Genomic DNA, 26,668 nt, shown 5'->3' with positions numbered 1-26,668 from the left:
CATCAGATGGCACTTGCCAGGAAAGCTGAGAGTCTGGAGAGGGAGAGCAGAGAAAAGGCAGCTGAGGGCATGAGCACGCAGGCAGATAAATGCCATTACCATCTGTATCTGTTTAGGGGTGGCTGGGTACGGACAGATGAACTAATGGGAAATAGGCTAGCAAGATGGGACACTGAAAGAAATGAAAGGAGGACCAGGCAAGGGAGAAAAAAGGAAGCAGAGACATGGAGCAAATCTGATACACAGGGTCTGTGCAGGAAGGAAAGAAGGAATGGGCACAAGAGCTGCTCAGCTCCAGGCAGCGAGCGCTCAGCAGCAGCTGCACGGACGTCACCGCTCTGCTGCTTTGCAGCTGCCTCCACCGCCAGCAGCCTCTGCCTCCTCTCAGCCCTCCCCACGGCCAGTCTGGGGAGGACACGGGTTTCGGGGCCACCACCTGGGTCCCAGCATCCCCACAGTGCAAAGGCCTCATGGGCAGGCTGTTGGGCACAAGCAGCCTCAGGGCAGAGGTGGCCATCCCATGGCAACGCTTCCTGCCCTCCACTTTGCATGTATATCCTACACATGGCTTACACTCTTCCAGTTAATCTCTGTAGGTTACTGCAGTGAGACCAAGGGATGTTAACAGGAAAAATGGACTATAGTTCAATGTGAGAATAAAAAATGTCATATCAAGTGATAGTAACTACCACAGTTATCCCTATGTTATTTTTAAATAATTCAAAAATATTTCAGGATGAAAGTGTGAAGGAGATATTTTAATTTACTTTAAAAAACACAGGCTTTTTTTAGTCCTCTAAATGCTTTATTCCCAAACATTAATTGGTAAGAGGACAATGTCCAAGAGTGGTTGCTAGAGTGGTTTACTGTCCCTGCAGGCCTCTAGCTGGGTAATAATTAGCATTGGTTCTATGATTGTAGAAGGCTGATCAATTGCTTTACTATATTATCATATACTATACTATACTATATTTATTAAGAAACTCAGTAACCTTACATCTAGTCTGATACAGCTTTGACCTAATTGGTCAATCTATCTAAACACTACCTAGTGTCTAAGAAATCACCTTTTGATAAACAAATCTGTATGACACATTCCACATGTGCACAACAGCAGGTGCAACAAGTGGAGATAAGAATTGTTTCTCATTATTTTCTCTGATCTTCTCACAGCCTTCCCCAGGAAAGTGCCTGGAAAAGTCTGTGCCTGCTCACTGTGGCCAGAGAGCTGCTGCCACAGTTTCCACATTAATCTGGCCATTCATAACTCCTGTAACTTTGGTTTGTTTTGCTAAGTCAAAATAAAGTTTTATAATGACACAAGGAATCAGAAAAGCTCACAACTATGTCTGGTAAATGTTAAATGTAGTGCTTTATTTATTCTATGCCATCTTCCAACACGAGTCATTAAATCTTCTTTTCTATTTGCATTCTTCCTGTACACCAACATAAAGTAAAAAAAACTTTACAGTTTTTTAATCAGAGTATAAGCACACTGCTTATGCACAGAGTAAGGGAATTTGCATTCAATAACTCTAGTATCCTAAGCTCCTGAAGGTAGTATATTAAGTCACCAGCATAAAGAAATGTACTTCAGTTTCCTCCATAGCAGTCTCACCAGACAACCTTACTTCACAAGCTTATATTATTTTTAAAGTCTAAGTAACTAGAACAATGAAACTGCAAACAAGCCCAGCTGGTGATCCCCCCCTTCTCTTCATTGGTCTTCTTCTATTAATCTGTATACAACAGAGGAGAAATCTGGGTAGAAAGCAGTAGAAGGCAACTAAAGTCTTGGATTCTGGAACCATTATTAACCTGCTCCCATATGAAGACCCATTAGTCTTTGCACTAAGTGTTCTAGGTCCAGTGGCAAACAGTTTGGTGAGAAGGAACCCTGGAATTGAAGCTGCTCATCTGAAATCCATACTGTGGAATTGACGGCGGGATTTAGGACCAGACAAGGCATAAGAAGCAAACTGACAACTAACCAATTTCTGCAACTTTCAGCTACAGCCAAAGAAGGGGCTGAATTTCAGAATCTTAAATGAAAGTTTATCTTTCATATTTTCCAGATTCTGTACTGCATTAGTATGTAACTATGAACACTGAAGTGTGAAAATGTGTCACCAGTGATGCATCTTGAGTATAGCCTTGGCCAGGCTCTTGTACTTCCCAAGGTGTATCCTTTGAAGGCCTTTTAATAAATACCTAATTTATTCCTTTAACACTGTCTAGCCTCTGTTCCAGGTAGCCTCTCAAAGCACCATAAAGAAAGAAAAATTAAAACAATACTAAGAATAAACTGATCAGTATTAAATGGCATGCTGTTTGGCCTTGTGGATGAATTGCTTCCTTTAGATCACAATAGAAAAACCTAATTCCTAACTTATTATTTGGAATAGACAGCAGTCATCTGTGTGCACAGACAATGCAGCAGGACCACATCTTGAGTGTCACATCACATAGACAGACAAAAGGCTGTGACTTTGTCCCATAGAAATTCCTGGGAGAGAAGTGGGTCAAAACCTAGCAGTAGTCCTTTGCATGAGAAGCCCAGTGTGGTCCAGACACCTACATCAGATCACATCTTACAGCACTGAAGACTGGAAGCTGTTCTCAAACCACTGAGGAAAAATGGTAACATGCTCTTCTGTACACTTTCGAACAGCTTCTTCATGCATAACCAGCTATTCTTACTTTTTGAGGTAATGAAGAAAGCAACAAATGAAGAAATGAAGAAAGCAACATTTAAAGAAATATAAAAATATTATTTTTTTTTTGTCTACAAACACTTGACATACTACCAAAGTATGAAGAAAACTACTGAAAAACTTTTTTAATTTCACGTGACAATTCCCCTTGTTACTTTTCCATAACATTGTAACTGCTAAATGGCAGATTTGTACTAAACAATATATTACTCTATGACAATAGTATTTAGGAAACCAAAAAGTTTCTGGACATTACAAATACACTATAACATTGGTATGACAAATGTTCTATAAAAATTTCAAGATATGTCTAACAATAGAAATCATATATTTTAACAAAAATAACAGTGGTATAAATACCTCCTCTTTCCTGCTATGATCACAAAGCCATAGCAATCCATGCCTTGCCTGAGAATAAACAATGCCATTAGAGAACTGGCGACATATCAGAATTTATGAACTATGTGTAGCACAAGTGAAAAGTGAAGGTAGCCCAGGTTAGCACAACAGAGATGCATAACTCATGCTGAGTGCCACATTCAGGGAACTCCCAAAGTGATCTCTCTGACTTCTGATCTCATTCAAGACTAGTACAAATAGCAAGGCTTTGCCCTTCTCCTCTATGACTTACAGCTAAGAGAAATATATGTCACTGGTCATCCAGGAAAGCACTTTAAGAGGAAAGTCTAAAATGCCTTAGAGCCTAGAGAACAAACAAACAAAAAAACCAGATAGCGGAAAACTGGAAATATTGTTCTAACTACTTTAGAAATGAAAGTTGCTTCATGTTTTTAACAACCAAAGGCTGTGTCAGACAACTATTACTTTTAAAATTATCTCAAACAGGTTTTAACATGACATATGAAAAGCAAAAGACAGCTCAAGGAAATCAAACCTGCAGCCAAAGACAGATCAGTACTAGACTTTTCACAACTCTCCACAAGTTCTAGACCTTTCTTGTCCTTTTTTCCTTGCTTCTTGCATTCAAATAACACAAACTTCCTGCTCAGAATACAACTCGGAGCTAATGGCAAACCCCCCACCTGAGTGGTTTTAGAAACCATCCCCAGTTCTCAGTGTCTCCTGGCAGCAGCAGCTTTCTGTGTGTCTGGTTGCAGCATGGTTCTTCTCGCTTTGATACAGGTCATTAGGCCAAGTCTCCTGTTGGAACTATCACTGAAATGGCAGCCCCCAGGAATTATGCTGCTGCCAAACTCAGATCAGGGGAGTTAAAAAACATGTTTTCAGATGTATTAAAAAACTGATTTTCAACTCCTTTTTCAAATACAGATTCTCATTATGGTCAGGATCCTGCTCTCTGATTGTGTAAAGACAGAATGAAATGACAGAATTGCAGCTAAATTAATTTTCCCACACTCAGTATTTCTTCTGAATAACCCTGGAATAATAACACTTTGTATGCATATTCTACATTTATTTCTGAGGAATTCAAAATGGTATTATAAACATCTAGGGACACATCCTGCTCTCTCTGCAGTAGTTAGAGAGCCTCCCTAGCTGAACATCTCCTAACATGCAGAGTAAAGAGGTCACTAATCTGTGGAGTGAAGCACGCAGTGTGACCCTGCACAATGAGGCAGAAAACAGAAATCCATGTCAATGAAACAAAAGCTGTGGGAGTTCATGCAATTTTGGATCTATGGAATAAGCTGCCTATCCCTTTTACTGCAAATTGTGTGACCACCCAGCCCTCCTTCTGAGCTTGCCTATGGGCGCCCAGGACTCCAGCTCTTCTTCCAATGCTCTAACTTGGCCAAACACAAAGAAGGTTTGGTCAGAGATTAATTAGCTCAGGAAAGAGGTTGTGTTAACAAAGTCCCAGAGCAGTGGGGCAGACCTGGCTGACATCCACTCAGTCTTGACAGCAAGCACAGCAAGCCTCCCCATGCAGGCTGATATTCGCTCAGCATGAAAAATGGATTCACCATCTCAGTACCACGTAGAAATGACACCCTCATCATGTAGATTAAAAAAATCTAGAATTGTGATATTAAAAGAAAACCCAGTCCTGACTGTGACAGACCTGAGCCTAAATTTCAGTATATGAATACTGCTCTGAAAGTGGATATTTGCTAATGATCACCACAGACTAATGACTCATAGCCACCAGACCTCCGGGACCATTTTCTGATCCTTATGGAGACCTACGGAAACAGCTCCCTTCTGAAAAGATACTGGTTTCTGCACCATTACATGTGATTTCTAAGTAGTAAGGTGAGAACAGCAGACAGATTTACAAGGTTTCCTTGTGTGTGTGTGTGTGAGTAGAGAAAGAATTAATTAGTGTAGTCTGTACAACTCCTGGTCGGCTAACCCAATGCCTACAGCTTAGAGCTGCATAAAAGTTGTGCTCCTAATTGCCTTCCTATTTCAGCTAATTCTTTGCTGCATGAGCAAACTGGGTGTGGAGCCAATTTTCACAGCTTCCAGGATTTTACATGGCTTTCCATGCTTTAGAGCTACAGACTATCCTTTAATTGAATTAAACACTTAAATGCGCTCATAAATGCGGAAAGAATACACCATCCCCACTAAGAAAAAGGAAGATATTTATCTGTAAATTAGAAACCTCCTTATAGTTTAGTAGTAATACCTATACTTTTGATTTTTTTTAATGGGTAATGGTTTTTTTGTTTGGTTGGTTTTCGGGTTTTTGGGGTTTTGTTTGTGGTTTTTTTGTTTGTTTCTTTCTTTTTTTGTTTCAGAGATTTTGAATAGAAACTATTTATGGGGCTTTGAAAGACATAAATAACCAACTGGTGTTCCATACTTTGTATTAAATAACATGCAGATTTCATAAGATATAATTTTGGTTTTCTGACAGTTACTGTATTATGGTACCAGTGTAGTTACATAAAATTAGAGTGATAATTACATATTAAGTATGTACATGGTCCTACACTGTTACTTAAAAGTAACACTAAAGTAAGTTCTTTCAGTGCGGGTGTATGGAGTTTATAATACAGCCCAGAATTTTATCTCAAGAAGAGATAACAAGGATGTGGACATGCACACACAACCACACACAAGCAAAAATAATGTGAATAAATGAATCACAGTGGATATAATTTCATTTTTCTTCCCATTGTTTTTCATATCATTCTGTTAGGAAAAAAATAATGAAACAAACTAAAAGCAAAAATTCTACAGAGGATCTCATAAAATTTCACATCAGCACAAAAATATTATTATAAAGTAAAGAAAGAGAGGTAGGGGAATAAGGGGGAAACTAATGGGACTTGTAAGCACAAAATGCATAAAAAAAATCTAGTTTATTTGATGCATTACAGTCAGCCTGAATTATTAAGAGAAACTCCCTTTGTCTCCCTAGGTGCTTTACAATGTCTGTGTAGTCTATATGAAAAGCTCTGGATACGTTGTGCTAGAATCACAGTCATTGATGAAGCACAAATTTAAGACGACAGGTAAAAGAGGTCTATGTGACTAGGGATTGATAATGGTCCACTGGGCTGTCCACCTTGATGTTACTAGTTCAAATCCAACCCAGTTAAAATAACAACAGTTGGTGAGGTCTGAGAGGTGTTCAGTGGCCCATGTGAAATGAATGCAACAATTTGGACTAGCACCCTGTGGACTAGCAGCCAAATCACAAGTCTTCTTCTGCCTATTTTTCAGGGTGACTCCTTAGACTTCAACAAAGAGAGCAAAAACAAGAAAAAAAAATGGCATCTACCTTCTCTGCAAGCAATAAATACCACAAGCTTAAGAGCATTTACATTTATTGCAGAAAAGCAATTCATACTGCAGTAGCACCAGTGTACCATCACTGATATCAGTATGAGCTATGAGCAGAGGAAAAGATATGACTGCCTCTTCAAAAATTCAGGTATTATACTTAGGAAAGGACAGAAGAACAAATCAACTCTGTGGATTGTATTCCTAATTGCAGTTCTCTGTCCCAGCTACACTGAAGGAAGACTTCCAGGACCCCACTCTTCAAGCTCTACAATTCCAATAGACTACCCTTAGAATAAACATATCATCAAGTGATTTTGAAAGCATATTCATACATACAGGGCATTTGCTTACAACTAGATATATACGGATATAGATATATAAAAATTCTACTACGGCTTTGAAATACTTTCTCAAGACTATTTAGGGCTCTGAAAGTAGTCCTTACTAAGAGAAAGCTTAACTTCTGTCTCTATTACAGGTGCAACAGAATTTTTACTCTGCTGCTTTGCAGTACCACACTAGACAATCTGCAGATCAGCATAACCACATCTGATCACCTTTACTCTAAAACAGACAAAAACCTCAATGCCAGATGAGAGGATACCACTCAAATCAGAGGAAGACATAGAAAATATTTTTAAGCAAAAAAGGCTACTAAAGGTCACATACAGTAGACCTGAAAGAGACAGTCCCATGAAACATCTCTGATGAAAAAGAATAAAGCAATTTGTGGGCTTTTAAAACATAAAATAAATGTCCATTTATTTAACATTCTTGATTTGCTGTGTAAAAGTTTTATTTGATTCATACGGTCCTTCTCATTACCTGAATAATTTGGAGCATTTTTAAGAAAAAAAAAAAATTTTAAGAAAAAAAAAATTAAATACTTCAAAATTATGTTGGGGTAATTTAACTCTTTAGTCTTGGATTCTCATCTCACAAGTTTTTTAAAATGAAAAGCTTTTCAAAATAAAATCAGCTTGGAGACTGAATTCATGGCCCTGCTCTTTACTATTCCTCCCTCTTGTTTTTCTGACAGCCAACTGTCTGTCCCAGGGTTCAATACACATATGCTTAGAACACGAAAGAATTCAATTTGTATGTTTCTGCACCTACATAGACTTCTTAGCTTAAAATCATTTTGCATTTTCTACTACATTACTGGCATAAATGTTGATTTTGGTATGCTTAGTTTTCAGTCTCAGAAGCATATTTAATCATGATTATGAGCAAACACACCAGGTGAACAGTACAAAAATTATCAGGATCTTTTTTACCTTATGGGGAGAGCAAAATTTTGGTATGGATTTAATATGGCAATATGAATCTAAATTTAAAGCATTGATTAGTATCTTTCAAAATAAAAAAAAAAATCCAAAGCAAGGGATACATCCTTATTTTCCCCCTGTTGTGCAACTATGTGCTAAATTCACAGAAAACAGAAATTATGGAAAAACAATATAGCAGTAACACACATTTGTAAATGCTGAGTGCAGCAGAAAGAAAGGATGAATTTAGAAAATAAAACCCAACAGTGAAATTTAAGACCTTTGAAGCAGACTTCCTGAGATGAGTTTGCCTACCACAATTTCTCCACCTGTTACCCCAATCTCTTATATAAAGTGCTCCACATTCAAACACATGCACACAATGCACAATTTACCCACTAGTAAATATTATTTGCCTAGATAAATTATTTTTATCATTATATTGCCAAAGATTTCTACCTGAAAACCACATGGGACATTGTGCCATTTATTAGAATGTGTTTTGTAATATATGGTGCAGATATTCCCTAACAGAATTTCAACAGATCTACTGGCACAAGATTAAGAACCATAGCTTAAACATGTTACAAAGCAAGCAATCTCGGACACTTATACACAACCTTGACAGGAGAATTTGAAGAGGCCTGAATAGTAACATCTATATTAGTGGCCTGACAGAAAAGATGGGGACTAAGAAAACAAGCAGTAATGAGGGACTAAGAGGGAAGCCCTTTTTTACAACATCTGTATTGAGCTGTTATTACAATACCTGGAGTACAGATATAAATCTGGGTTAGCAGCACAGACGTGTGAACTGCATTTATTTGTGGATAAGACTTTAGAGGTGATGTGTAAAAGGAGAGGAGAGATGGATCAAAACTAAAAATCCTTAGGACTTTGGCAGAAGTCAGATCGGGAACTTCAAAGGAGGAATGAAAGGATTAGGGAGAAAACAAGACAAGAATGGAGCCAAAGATACAAACCATGATGAGATTTCAAGAGATCAAAACTGACAGTGTGAGAGGAGAAGGAAGAATTGGCTAAGAGAGAATCATTAGGTAGTCTTGTGAGAGTGGTTTCAGCTAACAAGAAGGTCAGAAGCCAATTTGAAGTTTACAATAGCACTGGAAATCACCTGCTTTGAACACAATAATTTGAATGCACAAAGAGCAACAGTGATCATGGAGCAACAGGAAGTGACAGAGAGGTAAACAGAGTCAGGGTGGCTTTCTAAAGATTGGGAATGTTAATAAAGACTAGTAACCTCTTAAATTATGAATGGAAGAAGCTAGAGAAACATGGTAAAGAAAAAAACAGGAGAAAATGACAGCAAGTGTAAGAGAGGTAAGGAAATAGGGTAAAAAGGGATGTGGAAAAAAAGAAGTTAGGGAAGGCTAGATGAGAAGCATTTACATCTGCATCAAAATACCAGTAGAACTGTATCATATCTAGCTAGCTGTACAAAAACAATATTTAACAAAAAGAAACCACAATGAGGGTAGAACAGGGTACACATAAAGATGGAGTCTGTGGAATCTGGGACCTCCATCCTTGGAGATATTGAAAGCAGTACAAAGTTCCGAGCTTCTGACCTACATCTGAAGCTGGCTCTGCTTTGAGAAAGAGGGTGGATTAGATGACCTTCAGAGATCTGTTCCAATCTGAGTGATTCTGTGTAAGGACAGAAGTGGGGTAGACAGACTGAAGAGATGGAATAATTATTTCACACTCTGTGTGTGAAGAAATCTTCAGGTTTTTAATGCATCTTGATGTACAATATGGGCCCTTAGAAGATACTTCCACAGCCAAAAGTGCAGGAAGTACCTAGTGTTATTTTCTGCAGTGTTTATATATAAGACTTAGCAATGGAAGTGAGATTGCCTATACAAGCAGCTTAGCAGTCTGGCCCTTTTTAAAATCCTAGTCAGTACTATATATGTCTTAATGAATGTCAGTCACCTTTGAAATCTGACTTCAAGATATCATGATACATGGTTCCAAAATTGAAATTAAAGGAAACTGATGGAAAAAACTAGACTTAAATAAGAATTTAATAGATATTTTCTTACAAAATTCTACCTATTCATGCTTCAATGATCAATAATTATTGAAATAAGTACAAATAGGTTGTAATCCTTTTGTCATAGTTGAAAGCAATATATTTCTGGAAATGTCAGCTCTTCCAAGTACAATATCATTTTTTTAATTAGTATGAAACATTCTTAAATTAATGACCACACCCACATTTCAGTGTCTTTGCCTCTCTAGAAAAGACTATATAGGCTAACAATATGGGATCTAGATGATTCTTCCATCAAGACTAGATTCACTCTTTGACATAAGAGACATGTACAACGTGAGTAGATCGAAATCCCAGACTCCATGAGGATTTTGGAAGTTTATGAGAAAGGAAGCATGACAGCAGTGACAGGAGTGTGCTGTAACAAAATGTTCAATTTTCCAGGTTATGTAACACTGCACTTCTTCAAGGAAAGAACAGATGCAGGAGAAGACCTGCATTTCTAAAGACACTTCTGCTGTAAATTATACCTTACATATGTGTGCTGCCAACCAAAATACATGTTCTGAAGTTTCAATGTCAAATAGCTAAAAGCATAAACCAGAGATCAGTCTCCTGACTACGCAGAAGAAGAGAGTAAGGATCACAACTTCAATGTAAAATCTTCTACAGCAGCAGTCTTACAGCTAAGAGCAATTTGGAGGCTGCTCTAATCTTTTCCAGATGCTCACAGCTATGACAAGATTATTGTTCCTTGGTCATACAATGAGTATACTCCCTACCAGTTACTGAATTTAGGAGAAATGGTGATTGGAAGTGTATCTAGATGGAATATAATCTGCTCTTTTGGTAAACTGAAGATTCATGTTCTTTCAAATTAAACATTAAAAAAATAAATTAGACTACCATTTCTAATCTTTAGAAACCACTGGTAGAGTTTTACTGAAAGTTTGCAGCAAGTTTAACTGCTGAATATACAAATATATATATTTCTCAGAGGTATCCTGTAAAATAAAAAGGTCTGTAAGTAATTACAACACCATGAAAATTAAGTGGCATAAGATCTTAATCAAATTGGGAAGCATGGGTGTAGTAAAATGTTCTCTTCCATATTCTGAATCAACACAAAGCTGCTTATTTAGGTAACATGAGGCTAATTTTCTGATGCTAACATCTCTTGCCTTTAACAACTCAAAAATCGGCACAATGCTCTAGCTGAACAAGGAACTCCTCACCAAACCATGCTAAATAAAGAACATTTGTTTTTGAAAGGTTTACCTAAGTACATTTTGCTTGAGTCATTTTTCTTGAAAAAAGACCTTTAAAATCTTCAAGTCCAACACTAGCCCAGTATTGCCAAGTCTACCACTAAACCATGTCCCTAAATCCCTCATCTACACATCTTTTAAGTACCTCCAGGGATGGTGACTCAATCACTTACCTTGACAGCCAGCTAAGGGAAAGGAGAAAGGCAGGTAATGTATGAGAAATACTTTCAGTTGAATACAAGCCTTCTGACTGAGGATAATACTCTATTTGTATCAATATGTATTTCGTTTTACTTTCCCCAATTTTACCTTGGTTTGTGCTCAAGTACTTATTATGCATCAGAGAAACAAAACAGATAATAATGTTGCACATCATTATGGAGTGTAAACTCAGTTATGAAGGACCCCAAGCATCCTAAAGCTTCTTTGAGAACTGGAAATAGATTCCTGTCTTTTACTTTTCAGGAAATTAAAGTAAAGAGCTTTCAGATCTTAGATATCCTTAACACTCAGAGTAGTCACTGAGGGACTACGCACATAAGTAAGGTTGTTGAATCAGGCTCATCATTCAAGTTTAAAAAATAGCAGAAAATTTGGTCTGTGTTATTTAAAAATGTAAAATTATGAACTCAAACATGTTTTTCAGAATAAAAAAGATTCTATAAAGGAATATTTCTATTTAATATTGTGTCATGTGTGAAATTCTGCCTTTAACACACATATTTGTACTAAGCTAGTTGGCGGACAGCATTTACTAGCTCCTAGAAAATTCATTAGTTTTCTACATTGATCATATTCCTGGTCCACAGCTACATTTTAAGCCATGATTTGGCAAGAAATACAGCCAGCATGAAACTTTGTCCCATTTTCCTATACCATATATGAAGTAGACTGATTTTGCCTGTCTCCAGTCTACTTTGTTCACAGAAAACATTCTTGGTTGCTATTTTTCTGAGGACTCATTTTCTTGACTGCCAGCTCATAGCAGCTGGGATCTACAAAAGTCCAACTTTCTGGACAAAGAAGGGATTAATGATGCTTTTCCTTGTCCAGTGTGACCTAGCATGGATAGGTCCATACACCTTAGCTCTACAAAATTGTTCTGAGCTGCCTCTACGAAATGTCCTGTTAGTCAATATTTAGTTGAGAACTCCTGAAGGTACGTAAAGCTGAGTGAGGTGGTGGTGGCTGTCAAGGCTGTAATGGGCTTTGCACATTTTTCGTTTTAACCCTTCATAGGAAAATCAGTGAATTTTGACAGCACATAAACCTAGATTATTATCCTTTATGTCAGCTGGAAACTGGCCATGTTTTTTTATGCAGGTCTTGCAGCAAGAAAAGAGACTCAACTCACTTCCACAGAGGCTCAATTCTGCTGTTTGAACAAATCCTTACCAGAAGACAGACAGGTCTTCTTGTAGTAGAATTAATTTGGCAATATTTTTTAAACATCTCAGCACAGACAGCTATGGAATATGTCCCTAAATACACATACCTTGAGCAACAAAGCAGTGAGGACACAGTAGTATCAAGAGAGTTCACATTTGCCTTGGGCTACCCCAACTATGAAGACAAACAGGACATTGTAAAGCATAATGAGTACAGGCATGGTAAGTGCCAAGCTGTTTCTGCCAAGCGGTTACAACTAAGCTCTTCCTAACTCCACAAATAATTCCTCTTCAGTTAAGAATATGCCATTCATATCAAAGAACTATTTCACACAACTAAGAGACTCCTGCTGTGAAAACAGATGTATATTCTTTTCTCCCCCATAGACTAGTTACATATTTGCACTAAATTTGGCTGTTACTTCGTTCATCTTGTCATTGATGCATTCTCAAAGCCTCACCACTGTCATGAAGTCCAGAAGACCCTTTACACTGACTTGGGGCAGACAGTTCCCAGAGAGAAGATACCATGCATAATGCACAAATTCAAAGTATGAGGGCAAGACAGAGGGAATTCTTGAGGAACAGGAGCAATGGTGAAATATGAGCAGCAGTGAGGAGCTGTGAGAAAGGTAATACAAACTATGAAATCATGAAGATTATTTAATTGGGGAGCGGGGGAAATAATAAAACAATGAGGAGAACTGAGCAAACAAAGGTTTGGAAGAATTCAGTTGTCTTAGGTTTAAAACATCCCAACCCATCAATGACAGTTCTTATAAGAGACATACCATCAGTATTACTGTACTCATACAAGCCATAATACTACCATAGGTTGAGTATAATTAATTTTTTCCTTCTTTCTATGGTATCTGTGAAGCAACTATTTTAATATCTGTGAGACAATGCTATTGCCATTTTATTGATAAGGAACTGTGTCACAGAGAGACAAGAGCAGACTGATGTGAGCAAGGCAGTGAACTGAGAACAAATCTCCCATAATTATTCTAACAAATCTAACCATCATTATTGTCTTGCCCCAAATCCAACATCCTAGCCCTCATTCAACCTATTTCCTACTGACTACGTTATGAAGTTTAGGCTGTTTTAGCATTTATTTTACCCCAAGCTTTTATTGATCATGTGCTCTTCCAAGTGTCTTGCCAGGAAAAGAATAAGGCAAGATGACAAAGCAAAGTGCAGTGGAGTAGGAGAGCCAGAAACTGAAAGAAGCAGAGGACAGTACTGTGAAGCTTCCAAACTACTGTCCATTTTGAAAGCATGGAAATTAAATACAATAATTAAACAATGCCAAGTGAGTTTTTTTCCAGTGCAACCTTGTTTCCTTTTACATGGGATACCACTTTTCACATGAAGATATTAGCTCAGTCCCTCTTGGAGCTGGTTAAAAATTCTAAAGTTATTTCAAAAGTAATGCAAAGCTTTACAACTTATAAAGGACAGAGACAAATGCACCATAGTGTGATATTTTAAATTTAAGTTCAAATAATGAGTAGGCCTTCTTCAGCTATAGAATGATTCAACAGTATGCAGCCTATGTCAAGCAAGATTACACTAGATAAACCAGTGATCCTTTCTACATTCAAATCTGACATGGGTGTGCGGTAAACTGAATTGGCACTACACAATTCTCACAAATTAATACTGCAGTGTTTTTCTGCATAGGTTTTGTCCAAGTTATTACATTACATTAACATTCTGCTGAAGAGATTACCCTGCCCAGTTGTTACTGGTTGTCTTGAGAGTGGCATCTCTAACTCAACTGCTAGGTTTAATTTCAGTGCTGAATTCTGGGGTTGCAACCCTGCAACATCCCAAAAGTCTGGTTTCATCTAGCAGAAACTATCTGGATTCAAGACTGATTAGCAGATAAAGTATGACCAGTATGACCAGGAAAAAAAAGCAGAAATGCCTAAGTAGAAGTAGACATGAAATGTATCCAGCAGGACTAGAAAAGTTTGCCTGGATGAAGATCAGGTCATGAGTATCAGTCATGGGTGCATTGCTTCTGTCTCCAATATTTAGATTTAAGTCCAAATTTTCAGCAAAGAAATTAAGCTCATGCAACATTGTTCTAGAATGAGCAGAGGCTCTGCTCTCAAAATAACAATGATATTTACAAAAATCAAAATAATTCTATAAGTTTCCTACCACCCAAAGGAAAATGAAGCAGCAGACAGAAAAATAAGGGAGGAGCCAACATTTCATAGCAGTATATGGAACATGAGTGCAAAGAAACAAATGATAGATGGTTGAAGGCACAGAAACTGAAAACACGGCTTGACAATGGAGTTCTGGCTGGGGAACCAGTGGGAATGAGAAAGATATCCACAAGCTTGGGGATCCAGCCCTGAAGGAATGAGGGACAAAGACATACAGAAAACTGACTGTAGAAAGGTACTGAAGACAGGAGGTAAAGAACAAGTACTTAAACTATGCTTATGGTAAAAAAAAAAAAAAAAAAAACATGGGACAAGAAGCCATTGGGGCAGTGAGGAATAGAACTGTTGTCCTTAGGACACAGTACTGGGTTATACTCAGAGTTTTAACAGATAGTGAACAAGGGTAGGAAAGGTCATTTAGAACTGAGCAGAGAATCATTAATGACTAAAACTCCCTTTTGGGTCTTCTGGAAACCAAATATCAGTTTCTCATTATTTCTGTGCCATCAGAAAATATCTGTGTAGTTGATGGTAGTGAAAACAGCTATCTTGCATCTTACTCCTTAAGCAGTAGTTTGTGCAGAATATTATTCCATGCAAGTTGTTTAATAGAAGAATGATACAACATTGTTTAGGGGATTTAAAGTTCCAAGCATCTTACAATTCAGAAGGGATTGAGACATTCTTGGAAGTTTCTATTTTAAAATGCTATGTACCATTATCTTTCCCTCTATTTCTATTTCCATCTCTCTGCCATTTTCAAAAAACTTTTTTAACATGACCAAATCCAGAACAAAGGCGCCAAAAGTGCCAGGTTGCCTATATAACCAAATTTTCCCTCATCTTGTGAATGAGCATGGAGAGTAATGGCATGACTCATACCTATTGTTACCAGAACACACCTGCCTCACACAGTGCAGAAGACAGCCTTGCTGCAAGGATGAATCAGAACTGTGTACTGCACATGGGTCACTTGGTAAAGAACTTTGAAGAAATGCACTAAAAATGGGACCGTATAACAACAAGAACAAGAATAGTTAGAGTAACTGGATATCAGTGTATAAAGCAGGATTCTATCTTTCCTTGACATAAATTTTCCATTATAATAATTCAAACCAGCTTTTTCACAAGTGGTCACTGAAAGTATATTCTTCATTTTCCATGTGATTCATTAAGAGAAGGCATTTAAATTTGCAGAAGAGATGAATGTTCAGAGACATACATAGCTGTAGACAATAAGACCTAAGCTGAAAAAGTGTCATGTGACATTAATGAATCAAGGCTTTTGGACCTCAGCAGCTCAGGTTGGTCCTGTAGATTAGTGGCAGTTTTTGAACACAGTATTCTGGGCCATGGTTCCCCAGCCATAAAATTGAAATCATACTGTCTGCCAATCTCAGAGGTCTGCAATAATGCTAATTTAATGTCTGCTCATCACTTTGCCACTATCATGATACTAGGAAAATCCCAAAATGCAAATTATTAATAATTAATAACTATGTCCCCAGAACAAGGCTTAAATATTCTATAGTAAACAAGGTGTGGGGCCACAGACAGAACAATGTCACAAAAACAAAATATGGAACTGCTCATTAAGTGATTATCATATATTCTGTGGACTGAATGAGGAGACTTTGTAAGAAAAAACAATATGTGATCATGTAATTAAAGAAGTCTTCATAATGCATATGCATGGAGGAGATTAAATTAACTTGCCTTAACAAAGTTAATTCCGGCACGTATTAGCTTTAGTGTTTGGACTCTTAAATGTAGATTTTCCACACACAATATGAAATAACTGAGATCTGAATAAAGGACATATATTAGTCGCCTGTATTTTATTCATCCAGTTCAAAACAGAATTTACTTTTGAAATGCAATGCTGGAATAAGTTATAACAACTGGAATATAGGAATGACTATTTTATTACTAATTATTCTTATTTTCAACAGAAAGATTGGATTTTAGATAAAAACTTCCTTCAGCATCATAAATGGCAAAATAAGCAGGTTAGAGAGCATCTTCTATGTAATGCTACAGCACAGTAGTTCCTGCAGGCAGTCATTGTTCCTTAAAGTACATGAATTACAGACAAAATTTATGAATTATTCTCACAAGTAAAGAGTACATTCAAACTCCATGAACTTCAAGAGATGTAGAGCCAACACATGGCTCTTTTTATCAGTCCTGCTCAAGCACATACAAGTGTAATCCAAATCAAACCTTTCCCTCTGTTTTTTCATATGGATATGACTTTCTCTTTGTGAAACACACAGGCTCTTTGTGTACATATGGGCAGATATATATGCATCTGTATATCTATCTGATCACTTAAATGGCTTTCATTTGAAATATTCTGTCCTTTAAGAATGACTGTGTCTCTTACACCAGAATATTTAACCGGAGATCATATTTTGTAGTATGAATTAATTCTTTACTTTCTCTTGCACTCAAAGATATGACTCATCACATTTGTAATATATGGCTACTTATTTAAGGTAGAACCTCAGTTTTAAAAGATGCTTCTTGGTTTTGTTTCTGTGTCCACTGCCTGGTTTACCAGGGCTAAGTTATGTGTCTTGCTGATGAACAGGCTGACTGCATAGAAGATTTTGTTTCTCTAATCTCTTATATAAAGAACACAGAGCCAGCTCACTGGGTACTTCAGACCATAAACGGAACCATCTAATATACCTTACCTCTTAAATTTGAGATTCCTTTGCTCTGCATTCATAAAAAAATTTTAAGATAAAGTAAGTGCTTGTTATCATCAAAATAGTTTTTCACCCTGAAAATTTTAGCACATAGGCACTTCACTACAAACTACAGCAGTCATAATTCCTGTCATAATTGTCAAACTATAGCAATCACAATTCCTCTGTCTGAGCTGTAGACCTCAATTCTCCCTCAAGAGGGGAAGATGAGGTGCAGGAACCAATCTCTTCCCTCTGGTGACCAGTGACAGGACCTGAGGGAATGGTTTTAAGCTGTACCAGGGGACGTTCAGGTTGGATACTCACAAAAGTTTCTAGAACATTGGAACAGGCATTTTAACAGGCTTCCCAGATAAGTGGTCACAGCACCAAGCCTGAGAGAGCTCAAGAATATGGACAAAGCTCTCAGGCATATAGTGTGACTCTTGGGATGGTCCTGTACAGGGCCAAGAATTGAACTTTGATGACCCTTGGGTTACTATGAAACCAGAATACTCTGACTCAATGATAATTACTATCCCTTGTCTTTTGGAAACTTCTAGATATCTTACACAATATACAGTCAGCAGCAGATATGGAAAGGTCTACAGCACCAGGATTTAAAAATTAAATACAATATTTAAAATGTATGTAAAATTTCTCAGCTGCCTTTTTAGATAATTTTCACCCCTGACTCCATATTAGTATCAGATACATATTTTATTTCATTGATCTTATTCTACATACCAAACACAGAGTAACAACTATTTCAATGTTTCTCACAATTTCACAGTGCATTTTGCAAGTTCAAGTTCACTTAGCGCAGTCCTGGTATTGCTTTCTTTAAAGTTAAATGCAACTGTTTAAGATGGATATTTGGATCTTACTTGATCTAAAGCAAATGGTTTCCTGGTTAATCAAACAAACATGTTCCACAGCCATGAGTCTACTTTTACTTTTAACAGTAAAGTCATAGAACCATATGAAAACTTGTCTTGGAAGGAACCTTAAAGATCTTTTCATTCCAAAACTCCTCCCATAGGCAGGGTTGCCACCCACTAGACCAGGTCAATCAGAGCATCATCCAACTTGGCCTTAAACATACCCAGGCATCCACAGCTTGGGCAGTGCAAGCAACCTGGTCAGTGATATAGTGATTTTACATAAAGTCATTTTACAACACTTCCACTTGAGGATAAAGTGGTTTTAGAACATTTGAACTTACAAAGCAATTTTTATTTTTGTTTATGCATTTGAAATTACCATAAATGAGGACAGCTAAATGCTATGACTCTGAAAGATATCGGAAATGAGGCAGATATTTAGTCAGCATTTGCATGTGATTTAACTTAAGTTAATGTTTTTATCTGTGGAATACTTTGTAATTCTGCTCCCACTTTCTTTTGAAAACCATGCTATCTATTTAAGTAGCAAAACACAGATTTTGACCAAAGTTCCTCTCTACCTTAACACAGGTAATCAGTTGCAAGGCAAAAATTAGAACACTGGTCTTCTAACTTTAAGTTTTTTGCTTAATATCTGACAGTTCTACACACTTTATTTCTGAAGCCTGAGGGGCTTTTGCTTTTATTTACTGAAGTACATTCGAGATTATTTTTGGCATCTTTACACTGGGTCATGAAACAGCATGTTTTGGCACCTGCTAGCCTCACTAGCAATCTGCTTACTCCAGGCTGTCATCCCTGTGCTACTCCTGGGCATGCATCTGACAAAAGTCTTGCAGGTTTGCTCAGATCTGGAGTTTTGCAAACAATGGGAGAAGAGGAGCATATGAAAAAGCTTTATTGGTGTTTAGGCAAATCTTTAATTGTTGATTTTGTATTTTAAATATATAATAAATAAATGTTGTTCATACTTGTATGTTCCATTTTATTGATTATGGTTGATACAACCAAACACAAACCAAAATGAAGATCCTTTCTGCAAAACTCACTTGTTAGCACTTGAAATTATCCATTGTTGAGACTTTCAGGCACATTTTTACTAGCCACCTCTTCTGTTGGGTCATTTAGTGAAACTCTGGCATTAACAGTAATGATTATTATGAAGGACTAATTTAAATTAGTCTACTACCCCAAATTAAATGCATACCTTCTCTTTCTCCTTGAAGAGGTTTCTGATTGAGAAAAAAGTATCTGGTACTGAAATGGTTCACAATAACTAACCAAAAGCATGGTGAAACCACATACATACAGATTATTAGCAAAGACTAGTAAAAAAATTCTGTCACTGTAGAACCAGTGAATCATTGATGATAAATATATACAAATTACCTATTCACAAAATTCAGTCTACTCAATCATCACACCTTAAAATATTAAGTTAAGAGAAGGAGGGTGTGTATTTTTTTTTATTTATCACCTCATGGGTATGACTATGAACATGCACTCAGCACAGTGAAACCATAAGCTCTGAAGAAAAGGGTGCTTCCTGAAGAGTAGGATTTTTTCCTCTGACTGTGAACTCTAACTTAGTTCCTACGGACATAAAGTTCATTTCACTTAACTTTAGATATTTGCAATATACGCATTAACATCTATGTTGATCTCTAGGTTTCCTTTATCCTCTCTAGTAAGGAATGTGCTATTGTACAGTCTGATTCATCTGACCTACTTAGATGTCTACCTTCTGAGGAGATGAATCATGCCCTAAAAGTGTCTATCTCTCTCCATTGACTATAAAGGCAGCCTAGCCAAAGATAATTTTGATAGAAAAGCCATTACATTAGGACTGATAAATTTCACCCCAGAAGCTATGAAAGGAGCAAAACAGGAGTGAATGTTATTTTCAGCAATATTTAATTTCTGTATGATTTTGAAATAGAAATCCATCCACAAGGTCATGTGGGGACAATACTACTGAGAGCTGCTGAGCAGCACAGACTCATCTCTCCCAAACCACAGGGGAGCAACTCCCTCGTGAAATGTGCAAGGTGAACATGAAATGATAGTATCTACTCCCTCTACACCTTTCCAAAAAATATTCACAAGAGAGGAAACCTTTAAAGTGCACTGCTTTCTTTAAATGTTGTTTGCAATAAAATTAATATGGAGTCAAAACCTGTATTTGTATTTCTGCACAGAAAGGACTGCTGAATTTATAAGAATCTGCTCATAGCTTTGTCCTCCTGCCACACTTTTAAAAAGTTTATTTCTAGCTTTGGTTGGCTACAAAACATGCACCTTCTCTTGGCTTTAGCTACTTACTGGATAAGAATCTTTACAGTTTTTACCATAGTCCTTTCCTTAACATTCTTCAGTGCACTGAAGGTGAATGAAGTGCTGTAAAAATGCACTTCTGTGTCCCTTGTCTCAGTATGTGGAAGTCCTTTTTTATAGGCACACTTGTTAATAAAAGCTTTATTTCTACTGTATAAGAAGCACAGTTCTGACCTAACTAAACCATGACCCAAATTCTACTTGATCAAGGAAGTCTTTTTCTGAACTTCACTTGGCTTTCAAATTAGCCCTCTGTCTTCCTTGGCTTGAGAATGAATACTTCAGTTACAGCAATATACAGTCATCTGCAGTGGAAGAAAGCAAAATCTGCCTAAGGGTGCTAAGATTCCTTTTGCCCACCAAAAGTCAGTACCCAGTATTGATAAGGACAAAAGAATCATTTATGATCACATAACAAAGATGTGTTAGTTTCAGTAACAACAAACTGATCAAAATAATGCTACATGATAACCCTTCTACAGAAAATGTTAAAGTAGGAGAATAGGGATTCAACATTAAGAGGATGTAATGATCTAGCAAAATTATTTTTTACTTCTTCTAATCAAATTACTCCAATAGTTTCTAAATGTTTGATTCAAAAACAGTTAGCTCTATCATAATCAGATTTCTCTTAAAAACATTTTTACTTATGTGGTATATTCCCCTTAGTCTGAGATTGAGATATATACACATAGCTGCTAGTGCAGTGAAGAGAGACCATGATCTTTCATAGTGGGTTTAATTTGATTTTATAGCCCAGCCAATTTTCAGGATTATTTAGGGATTAGATGTTCTGTCAGGCTGAGCTATGTATCCAATAAAGCACAAGATTTTTTTTTTCTAATTCTTACTGATGATATCCCCCTGCCCTGGCATTTTTACCTTTATGTCACATGTTCTCTTTGCCATGCTAACATCAGCAACAGCCCATGACCAATCAGTGGGCTGGGCCATGCAATAAAACAGCCATGCCTGCTCACAGGAGCAGAGATGCTGCATAGAAACTGCAATTTAAACATCCTACTGCCTCATTTTTGAAACCATTTAAGTCTGGAAAGACACAAAGAAAAAGAAGCACAATTTTATGTGATGATTCCTACTACTTACATTTATAGTGACAATTTATAAACTGCAAATTTAGCAACATATGACACTTTGATTGATGAACTTTGTTTTTTCAGGTTGTACTAGGAAGACTTACACTGCCAAGAACTAACATGAACTTGTCACCATGACAGTATCTTTGTAATTCTCTACCTGAACTAACATCAGGCATTGCTTTGTGCATCCCTGCCATTCCATCAACACCCTCACACAAGGTAAGTATGACAGAGAAGTATACAGAATTCATTTCAGCTGATGAGGTGAGTAAGGATTTCTGACTACTCAATTATTTAAGGGGGGTAATTAGGACACCATATACAAGAGGAACACATCCTGCTTCAAAAGCAAAGGAAGTATGGTCACAAACTCTGATCCTTAGGTTGTGCTGAATTTTGATCAATACTTAGCTAAATGTCTTGTAGAAAATTTGTGACATAGGCAAAACCTGAACTCATATTTCCCAATTCTAAGCTAATTCTCTAATTAAAGGGCCAGACTCTTCTCATTCCTGAGGCACCATAGAACTAGTGGTAATAATATATAGCTGGCTAAGAAAAATGTTGCATACCAGGGATTCCTACATTGCCTAATTAGGGTTGCTTTACTATGCCTTTTCACTGCCATGGCAGGGCAAGTTGAATATAGAAGCAAGTATAAAATCCCTAATCTGTGGTACTGTCCTCTATGGGTCTTCATCCTGTAAAGGACCAGATTATCCCTTCAAGATATAAAATAACTATAATCAAAATGCTTAAGATGCTGCAACTTTCATTTCGCCCATAATTTATTACAAGATGAAGCTTAATAGAAGGCTCAAAATGTTGTTTCTATCTGTTATCAGCTGAAGTAAGCAATCCTCACAAAGACCATTCACACAGAAAAGTCAGTTTACATTGGCTTTTCTAGCATTAGTTTCTAAATTTCAAACTGATTTAATGATCAGTTTCAAATTGATTTAATATAGTATGCACAACTGTTGTATGTCAGCCATGCCAGGTCTGGAACATCAAGATTAAAAAACGTGTGCATCTGATAATCTCTGCAGATTAAAAAAAAAAAAAAATCAAGCTTTAGATACATTTTATCTAAAAGAAAATAGCAAAAAGAAAATGGGGAAAATCACATCAGCAAGTTTTAAGGTAAACCCTTGCAGCATTGCAAGAGTCAATTTGAAAAATTCTGTTTGCAAAATATCAAATATAAGAAGATAAATATTTCAACTTAGGTTCTGGTGCTGCTGTATCTTCTTTTGACTTTTCTCTCTCTGTGTTGCAGCAGGACTGATTTAATTTTTCACCCCTATGTCCATGTTCCTTAATTGTCTTGTTTTGTAGAAGATTCTACAGAAGAAAGATCCTTTCATGAATCCATTTAGATTCCTCATGTAAATTCTCCCACATCTCAAACTTCAAAACTATTTTCTTTATCAGTCCACCAGAAAGCTCTGCACAGATTCCTCATGATCCCAAACTACAGCACAAGAAATTCTATGAGCTCAACCTGAGCTGAGAATCCATTTAATCATGCCCTCCATATTCTCATCCCACCTTTACCTATTTTACTGCTTTCTTCTTACACTTCCATTTCAAATTGCTACTCCTTTTGACATAGTGTGTCTCATCAACCCCCTAAAGTACACTGGCAAAACTTAAATCACAGGTAAATTTTCTTCTATATCTAATCCAACTTTTTCCTGCAATAATTTAATTACTGTCTAATGCAATTAACTGATTCATGCTTCATCTTATTTTAGTATAGAATTTATGAGTTTAACTACATTTATAACTACTGTCCATCATCATCAAAGGAACCCATCATCAAGTCAATGGACAAATATAGTGTATATATGTCTCTATCCTATAAATTATTCAGATTTCAACTAAACTTTCTGAGTTTCCTTTGAAGAATGGGACCTATGATAATTAGCAGAGTATACTCTACTAATAAGGTAAAAGTATTCTGGTGTTATTTTGAGAAAACCTAGGGGATATGCAGGAAAATCATAACACAATTGTGTCCTGTGATATTAGCTCGTAAAGGTCTGTGACAAATGGCCCTCCAACAGCTGCTTAGCATGGAATCTGATACCAGCCTTCTGAATTTCTGGACAATGTATAGATTTTCCAAAAATTCAGCAGAAGAAAAATGATTCAAGAAAAAACTCCTGTGATGAACACCAAGAAAATACCATCTATCTTCTCTATATTCCACATACATGGAATGCAAATATATCCAGCATTTTAAACAAGTTTGTGAGCAATGCTTAAGAAAAATGCATTCCTCAAATCTAAAATGGATTTTATCACGACTAGCCTCTGAATTCACTTCATCCACATTTTGTACACTTACACACTCAATTTATACACTCATTTTTCATGCCAGCATGAGAACTGTGATTGCCTAGTGATAGCAGGATGACAATAGGGAAAGTCACACTTCATGAATAAATATATATATACAGTGAAAGAAATAGCAATTTTTCCAAACTATCCACCCTGCAGATCTGACTCTACTATTACTGTTTAATGAAATAAAATTCCCTATTTATTTAACATTAATTAGTACTTCCTTTTTGGTTTCACAGTAAAAAGAATTCCAGTGCACTCAGGTCCAAAAGGACTCAGACATTGATTCCTGTTCTTTGTAACTTCAGCAGCAAGAATAATATATGCATCATCTAATTTAACTGCAAATGACTGTTTTAGCATGAATTGTCTGTTTAAAGATAATGCACAGCAGAATTCTTAACTGCATCCCAGAAGTCATGCAGCACCAGGCAGATAAGATCACAGTGGTTACCAGGGGTGGCAAATGGGAAAAGCACTACAGGAAATGAACTCTTGTCAATAATCTCAAGAGAGTGCTATATTTAGGTCAATTGTACCTGAAATCGTTTGGTGGGGTAATTGCTCTTTGGTACAGACTCTGCTCTCTGAGCCTGTCAGAGTGCTTGTAGGTCCTCTGGATTGAATTCACCAATTTTCTTCCAGACTCATTTTCTAAAAATAAAAACAAACAAACACTTTAATTAACGACAGCAAGCTTACCAGAACACAGAAAATCACTCACATGTTATTTCAGATTTCAAAAATATACTTTTAATTAATGCATTTAATACAAAAACATGTTTCAATAGCCAACTGACTACCTCAATCTTCTAGAACAGAAATGTATTTCGCCCTCCAAAGATTTCCCAGATCTGATACCTACAGCAATTTAGAGTGCTTTTACTGATCAGTTAATAGTCAGTGCAAAATCAGAATTGTTCTTAAATCTCATGGTGCATCCCAGTGCAACATTATTCTAGCTTTAATTTGGGTTGAGTCCTCATCTGAAAATATGGCTTAATGTTTAATAATTTAAGATGGTTCATTCATGTGTACTGAGAAATGGGTAAACTCAGTTTTAGGAATCCAATCTGAGACATAGATTGACCTTTTACATCAGTTAGCTGGATTAATACAGATACCAGAAAACAGTACCTAGTCATTCTGTCTTATGATTTCTTAGAAGAGATATTTTACTTTGATATCACAAGGTCTCCAGAAGAATTATTCTTTCTTTACATAAAGAGTAAATATTAACCAGATGAATTTTAAAGTAAGGAAAAGCCTCCTTCATCAGCTATTCAGCATGCTTTTACCTTCTACAGACAGATACAGCACCATATCTGTAGTCATTACTTAATGCTTGTGATTAGTGTCTATTGTGATTAAAGAAAATGTCATGATAAAACCATACTGCTGAATAATATACATGTACTTTTTACTTTAAAAAAATTAAAAAGGGAATAAGATACACTATTGAAAGTTACAGTAGGTACATCAGTTATTTTAGCTATTGTTTCTTGAGAAGAACTTCAAATTCAAAGATACTCATTAAACAGAGTAGATGGCAATAACAGACGAAGTGTTAATGGGGCAGCAGTGGAGTGTGTCAGGGAAAATGAAGAGACCCTGAGGGGCTCACCATGCTGTTTATGCTCAGCTAAATCCAACACCATTACCATAAATCCTCTAAAAGACACTGTACTCAACTCCTTATTTGCTACTTTCCAGGCAAGGAAATATTCTATGAGAGTAGAAGATGGTACTATTTTCTAAACAAACTTTCCATGTAAATACACTAAAAATTTACATGTAAATGGTATTAACTTTTCTTTACAATTTTATAAAAAACAAAGAGAAGGTCTTTTAATCTTCAAAATAATGTGTGAATCTATATGAAAATTTCTGAAATCGCACCCAAGAACAGAGCCTTTAAACAAAAGAATCATCATTTCTCTCATAAAATTATTTTATAATTCAAAGACCAAGTTTCAATATTAATTTCTCAAATGCATAATTCAACTGGATAAAATAAAATTATGCATAAACCAAATAACTTTTCATGAGAGTTCAAAATTCTTGATTTCTAGTTATTGTTGGTTTTTTTTTTCTATTTTAAGGTGGCATTCTAAGAGAGTAAATTAATCTTAGGAAATATACACAAAACATTCATTCCAAAAATGTTCTGGCTAAAAAGAAGTATAAGCACCTCTGCATGCATCTTTATGGTCACCTTATTGTGCCTTTGATCTTAGAACAAAACTTTTCCTAAATAAGCATGGGTGGATTTATTGTTAAGGAGAAAGCAGCTGCAACATGCTGTGTAACTTCAACTATAAACACAAATTCATGTAAGAAATCATTATCTACAAAGGAAAGATCCTAGCAAAACTGCAAAAGGCTCCATGGAGTCTCCAGCAGCACCAGGACAGAGGCGGCTGCCGGCTGCAGCCGTGGGTGCTCACCATGCCCCAAAACCCTGCTCAGTTTCAGACATGTCCAAAGTCAAAATAAGGGCTGAGGTTTTTTCCCAGTCTTCTCCCAATGCTGGCGTTTTGAGGTCTACCTAGGGCTTTTAATTCTTGGAAACAATGAGAACTAAAGATCTGAAAACTGGTTGTTGAAATACGTCAAGACAGGCCTTGGGCTCTGACAAAGCTGGTTTCCACTATGTGCTCTTGACCCTCCACTTCAAAGCCAAAGATCTGATATCCAAAAGCAGTCACATGTTTTTGGGGATTACC

At 36.7% G+C, this 26,668-nt stretch overlaps 1 protein-coding gene across 18 annotated transcripts in view; it reads right to left on the bottom strand.

Annotated features, from left to right (window-relative positions):
- MYT1L (myelin transcription factor 1 like) overlaps nucleotides 1–26,668 on the bottom strand; it is a 304,512-nt gene that overhangs the window by 195,034 nt on the left and 82,810 nt on the right. For 17 of the 18 annotated variants that reach the window (XM_077782400.2, XM_021551206.4, XM_021551208.4 and 14 more), the window contains one exon: nucleotides 24,482–24,596. The exons of the other annotated variant lie outside the window; for it this stretch is intronic. The gene's annotated coding sequence lies outside the window, so the exon portion shown is untranslated. The remainder of the gene's footprint in view (nucleotides 1–24,481; nucleotides 24,597–26,668) is intronic. 18 annotated transcript variants of the gene reach the window in all.

The sequence above is a fragment of the Lonchura striata genome, chromosome 3 (genome assembly GCF_050655825.1).
Source record: "Lonchura striata isolate lonStrDom1 chromosome 3, ASM5065582v1, whole genome shotgun sequence".
Taxonomy (NCBI): domain Eukaryota; kingdom Metazoa; phylum Chordata; class Aves; order Passeriformes; family Estrildidae; genus Lonchura; species Lonchura striata.
Note: the sequence above shows the minus strand (reverse complement) of the source record. Positions and strands in the feature narration are given on the sequence as shown.